Genomic DNA, 7,052 nt, shown 5'->3' on the forward strand with positions numbered 1-7,052 from the left:
AAACAAAGTAGACTAAAAGCTTTTGAATGACAGTAGTGACAGAAAAGAGGGAAAAAAATGTCCCAAATCAAATGGTGGAGGTATAGAGTGGTTAGTTGTTGTGTCAATGACCTAGAAATACCTAGGGAAGGTCTCTCGAGTCTGGGGATAGTAGAAACCAGGGAAATGGGAATTACAGTGAGGCCAGAATTTTACCCTAGATGAGTAACTGCATCCTGTACTCTAAATGTAGGAGTCACATTGCAAAAGAACAGATATAGCTGTTATCTATATAGCAGTGCAACAGCATTAGTCAAAGTAGCTGATGATGTAAGTGGCAACAACAGAAATTGAATGTCTCTTTCTTGTGACAAATGTCACCAGAGCTAGTGATTATTTATGATTTTGACTTAAAATTTGAAACTAGAAAGGGATATTGGAGTCATTTATTCTTCAGCTCTTGATGACAAGTGCACAGGTAACTGATTTGCTTCACATCAACTGTTGATATTTTTCATATGATTAACAAGGATTTTAAGGTTCATGAGGTATGACTGAGGCTCATATCCCCACCTGGCACTATAAAAAGGAATTTATTTTTAATCCTGTGAAGAGAACTGTGAATTGCTTTGGTGGCTTTGACAAAATAACAGCTGCGGTGACTGACGGTGCTCCAGCTGCGTGTGGGGGAGTCAACAGCTTTATTGGTTTACTTAAAAAGAAATATGAAGCGAACTTTGTACCTTTTTATTGAATGAGACACCAAAAAGCCTTATGTGGGAAGGTGCTGGAACTGACAAATGCCAGGGAAGTTATTAAAGTGATTAATTTTGTGAGAGCAAAGAATTGAGCTCTCAACGACCATAACTTTGTCTCTTATACAAAAGATGCTGAGAGTGGAGTCTGGGGATTGGTTTTTTCATGCTAAGGTGCTCTGGTGGAAAGGAGACATTCTGAGAAATAATAGATTTGTCCTCAGAGAAGACCATGTTAATTTTCATCCTGAAGCCTTTTAGAATCAATAACCTACCAGTGAACTCTATCAGCAAAAATATTGTTTGAATATTGTTATTTTGTGTGATCTGGCATTTATTTTAAGGTAACTCTTATCTGAGGTGATGAGGCAGGGGGGTTAGTGGCAAATTGACAGATATGGGAAAATAAAATGAGCAGAAGGCAATCTCCGCTCTTCAGCTATACAATATACAAGTGGTTCTCAACCTGTGGCCCACCGGGCTGCTTGCAGCTCAAGCAGCACACAGCTGCAGCCCATGTGACATCCTCAGATAGTGTTGCATGCGGCCCACATAACATATTGGTAAATAGATTGAGAACCACTGTGATATATACTCATGCTTCACCACTCATCTGAAGAGACAATCAGTGAATTTTCTAGAGCAGGTATTCTCAAACTTCATTGCACTGCGACCACCTTCTGAAAACAAAAATTACTACACGACCCCAGAAAGGGGGACTGAAGCCTGAGCCCGCTGGAGCCCTGCTGGCCTGGGCGGGGGTGGGGAAGGGGCAAAGTCCAAGCCTCACCATCCCAGGTGGAGGAGGTGGGAGCAAAGCCCAAGCCCAATGGCTTCAGCCCCGGGTGGGAGGCCTGTAACATAAGCCCTACCTCCCAGGGCTGAAGCCAAAGTCCGAGCCCCGCTCCCCCGGGCTTAAGTTTTTGGACTTCAGCCCTGGGGGGGTGCAGCTTGGCCTTCAAATCTAAATACCAGTCCTGGTGACCCCATTAAAATGGGGTCACAATCTACTTTGGGGTCCTGCCCCAAAGTTTGAGAACCACTGTTTTAGAGCAGTTGTTAATGCAACTTGTTTTTGCTGCTGTTGCAGAAAGTAGCTTTTTGCCATGTGTTGGGGAAAAAAATGTCTAACTACAAGGATAGGTAAGCATTGGAAAAGACTTCCAGGAAAGACTGTGGAATCCCCATCGTTGGAGGATGTTAAAAACAGGTTGGACAAACACCTGTCAGGATTGTCTAGGTTATCATGGTCCCTGCTTCAGAGCAGGGGGCTCAACTAGCTCACCTGGGATCCCTTCCAGCCCTACGTTTCTATGATTCTGTGTATTGATCTATTCTTGAAACATGCCAAACCAAGCTACCAGAAGATACTATTCCTTATTCAGAAAAAAAAAATCTCATTGACTTCAAGGACTACAGGATCTGGGCCTAAAAGAATAAAACAAAGGAGGTATGAATAAAACAGGAATAGTTCTATCATTTGGATTATACTAAGAAATCTGAGTTCCAGACAGTTCAAAATCAATCTCTAGATTAATAGTTTGTATAGTTATTAGAAATGGATACAAGCTGCAAAAATTTATCCTTAGATTTTGACACCAACCCCACTTCACAAAATTAGGGAGGCTTTGGATTTAGGGCTCTGGTTTTACTACATCTCCAATAGCTACTGTATTTACAGGGGAAAATGCCATTATATTACAACAGATATATTTATATATGCTGCAGAAAGGAAGAAATCAGCTGACGTCTTAATTTCACATATGCAAAGTTATAAACAAAACTGATGCTTTTCCAGCCTCATCTAAATAAAGGTCAGTTAACACATCTTCCATGGTGTGCAATGCAGTGTGCTGACCAAAATAGAACTTGTGAGCTTTAACTAATAAGAAAACCACATCAGTCAGCCCTCTGATCATCTCACAGAATGATTTCTGAAGTTTCAAAGCAGCCTGACATTCTATCTTTTTGTGATGACCCCATTCACAGCATTTCAGTTCTGAAGCAACAGCTTAGCATTGTGTGAGCTGCGGAAAATGGCATCTTCCTGAGTAGAAAATATTCTGCATTTTAAAGAACTTTGGGATTTTGGAATTTATTATTGTTTGTTGAGTACAGGCAATGTAGTCAACACTATAGAACATGGTGTCTTCCTCAAGGAGCTTATTACTGACACGCTCTATTTTGTCCTTTAAAACCAGAGCTGCAGTCTGCCCCGTGCATGTGCACACGCATAGCATCTGTCCCAGGAAGTGGATTGCTAAAGCAGGTGGAATGCCTGTGGAAGCATTGGAACAAGTTCTCAGAGACAGAATTTAAGAGCAGCTTTAGCCTTCCTCTATGACACTGCAGCAGGCATCCCATAGCACCACCCTCATGTTATGAGCTGATTTATAGTTAAAGGGTGTAATTCTGGTGTTGCCCCAATCAAGCCAAACTGTGGCCTACATACACCAATCTTTCCCCTGCAACTGGAGTACAAACATCAGGATTCCAGCAACTACTGAATAGGTGCATAAAGTGGGCATGGGCACACTTCCTGTCCATTCTTCCCTCTCCTCTCCTCATTGTGCACTCATTCAGGGACAGGGGATGTTGATTCGAAACAGTCTAACAATAAGAAACAATCCAGACCTTTAAAATGCTTGGTGACCATACAGTAGACTTGACACATAGCTGGGCAGCAGGTGTTTGTTTTATAAATTAAATAACAGCGTATCTTTGGGTGACAGAATAACTCTGACAGGCTTCATGGAAGAAGTAAGTTTTGAGGAGGGATTTGGAAAAGGATGGGACAGGCATGTCACTTCGAGGCATAAGGGTGGAAGAATGGCATGCCGATGTGCAGGGAAAGAATACAGAAGGACCATATAAATGGGAGGAGTGGACAGAGCAAAATCTGCTATATGGAAGTCCCAGAGATACAGATTGGACAAAAATTGTGTAGGACCTCGAACATAAGGATGCTGAGCTTAAACTTCATTCAGAAGGTGAGAGGAAACCAGTGGAGGGATTTGAAAAGGCGAGAAGAAGATTTTTCACTGCCACGGTTTGGATGAACTCAAATGGAGTGAATATCAAGGGTGCTAGAGAGAAGAAAGTTGTAGTAGTCTAGTTAGGAAGTTACCAGAAGATAGAGGAGGCTTTTAGCCATAAGGTAACGCTATAGAGGTATGCATGAAAAAATATGATTTGGGAACATCCTGGGCATGGTGAGGGGAAAAGAGAAAATGGTAGCAAGTGTGGGTAATGATAACTGTCTCACAAATGGTCCCCTAGGGCTAGGGAAATTTGCTTTTAAAAAATGTTCATATTTGCAAGTACCTACTTAGGTAAAAATGCTTTCTCCAGCTTAAAACTCATTAAAGCAAAGTACAAAGAATAAAGAGGTTGGCTGATAAAAATCTTCTATATTTCCCAACAACAGGTGCCAGTGTAGATGTAGATAGCACATTAAAGTGAAAGCTATTGAAGTAATCAAATCTCTGTAGCTCTTTGTATCACATTTGAAATATGCTTCTATTTTATTTTTGTTGTATTTTGTTCCTGTTAATATTCTGGAACTATAATTGTCCTTTAAATAAGTTATATGAGGCAACATGGAAGGAAGCCAATATTTTTTCATAATAATTTAATTTTATATCCATGTTCTTGGTTCATTTGACAAGTTAAGTCATATTTTGGTTGCAGACAATAGCATTATTACAAAAAATAATCATCATAATTTGGCTTTTTCAATATTAGTCATCTCCTGTTATAAAGAAATTCCCTTCACCTTGAGGAAATGTTGGTATAAATTAGACTAGGACTAGACAAGAAATTGTATCTTTCTTGAGAAATACCTATGTAAATTTTAACTAATCCCAGACCAATTCAGATCAGCATTGTAAGGCTCCAATCCTTTAACAACATGGGTAGTTTTATTGAAGTCAATGTGACTATTCACATGATTAAAGTTAAGCATGTGGATAAGTGTTTGCAAGATCAGTTTACTATCACCATGAGTCCTGCTAGACCTGTACTCTGTCTGACCACATTATTGGTGCTAGAACTCCCTTCTCCTACTACCTCTTTCCTGACCCCAACTGGTACAGCTCCCACTTGCTCACTAAGTCTCTGTACCATATGGGAGGGCACTTCACTTCACTATTCTTCAGATGAGCACTGTGCATAAGGAAGGAACCACTTTCACCCCCGCAACCCAAACTAGCTTCTACTTCCATTGACTGACTCCCACTCCCTCTCCCTCTCCCTCTCGCATCTCCTAGTTTCTTCAGCTGTCTTTAGGGAACAGATATCCTAATCTTCCACCGAAGTGTATGCTCCTTCCCCACTAACCAGCAGCTGCTTAAAAAGAAAACATATTTTTTTTGCTAATGACAATTGTTTGTAATTACAGTCAAACTCCCCACCTGCTCCCATACTGCGTTAATCCCTGGTGTGACAGACTCTGGCTGCAAGAGACACTAGCGCTGAGATCTAGCATCACAGTACCATTATGACTGTCACTAATTTGTACAAGTAGTGGCATATTTGAGAAGAGCGATATATATATCAATCAGTCTAGGGTTCTTCATGTTTGTGGTAAGTGCTCTCAATGAATTCAGCCTGCTTTTATTTAGTTGCTAATTATTCTATTTCACACAGACATGCACCCACGTCCTCAGTAGGACTGCAAGATCTACAGCTTGAGTTGGTGTCATGAATAATAATCCTCTTTTAGCTCCCAGGGGCTTACAAAGAGTAATAATGAACTCCATGCTTATGCAGGGGGTCGCTCTGGTATAGAAGACTGGGATTGCTGAGTCATTCTTCCATCCAGAAAAAGCCCAGAGAGGCAGAGGGAATCTTTTATCGGAACATGGTATATAATATAGTGGTATCTTGGTTAGGTTTGCTTTTGTTTGTTTTGTGGGGGAAGTAGCATGTTGCTCTCCAATGGCTGGCCCCTGGAGATGATAAAAAAAATCTGCTATTATTGCTGGGTTTGAGATCTCTCTTTGCAGTCAAGAGATAGAAGTTGGTGGGATGTTGTTTTTGCAGCAGAAGAACCAGAGTTCTAGGCCGAGCTCCCCAGGTGTTTGTGGGTCTGAAAAAAAAGATTTCTGTACTAGCTGTTTATTCTCTGCAGCACATGTATTCATTACAGTTGCTGAGTATAATATTCCCTGCAGTTCCTCAGTAAGACATCAAGAGTAAAATATTCTCTGGGCTACCACAAATTGTTACACCTGGCTCAAGTTAAAATCTGTTTGTTATGCTTTATCCTTTGGAGCGTGGACCTGCAAAGCAGGCAGCAGGTTGGCTATTCAGAGATTATTTGAAATGTGCTCTTTTTAAAATTCTGATTAAAAAACACTCCTCAAGGACTATTACTATAATATTTCGGAAGTAGTCGGCAACATTTATCCACAAGATATCAAGGTACCTCTATAGCTACCACCAGGGGCGGCTCCAGGCCCCAGCACACCAAGCGTGTGCTTGGGGCGGCATGCCGCGGGGGGCGCTCTGCCGGTCACTGGGAGGGTGGCAGGCAGGCTGCCTTCGGCGGCATGCCTGCGGAGGGTCCGCTGGTCCCGCAGCTCCGGTGGACCTCCCGCAGGCGTGCCTGCGGAGGGTCCGCTGGTCCCGTGGCTTCAGTGGAGCTGCGGGACCAACGGACCCTCCGCAGGCACGCCTGCGGGAGGTCAACCGGAGCAGCGGGACTGACGACTGGTAGATCACCCCCCGTGGCATGCCACTGTGCTTGGGGCGGCAAAATGGCTAGAGCCGCCCCTGGCTACCACTCCCGCAACAATATTCCTTTGTTTATAGAGAGGTTGCTAGAATTTTTAATATCATTTGAATTTTGCCTACTTACACCATGGCTAATGTTGGCCTGTTTACTAAGATTTTCAAAAGTAACTAGTGATTTTAGCTTCCTTGATTTTTGGGTGCCCAGTTTGAGTCACCTTAAAGAGGTCTGATTTTCAAAAGTGCTAACTACCCACCCTCTGAAACTCGGGCCCTTTAATGGTATCTCAAGTTGGCTACCTCAAAAAGGATGCACCTCAAATTACTAATCACTTGAAATTCTTGAACCTTAATTTTAGTAACTTGAGATCCAATAATCCATTCTCCCTGTGAAAAGGGGATAAATTAGGGCAGGATGATTTTTGGATTTTCAGCATCTAAACTGCTCAACATTTGACCTATACACCCTTTCCTGGAACTATGAGGGCTACTATAGCGTTTCTGTAGAATAAGTGCTGTTATTCTATCTGAGCTGGACAAATTATGCCAAACTATTTATCTGATTATCCGTTCAAAAGTTCTGGT

This window comes from Mauremys reevesii, linkage group 2, assembly GCF_016161935.1.
Source record: "Mauremys reevesii isolate NIE-2019 linkage group 2, ASM1616193v1, whole genome shotgun sequence".
NCBI classification, from domain to species: Eukaryota; Metazoa; Chordata; order Testudines; family Geoemydidae; genus Mauremys; species Mauremys reevesii.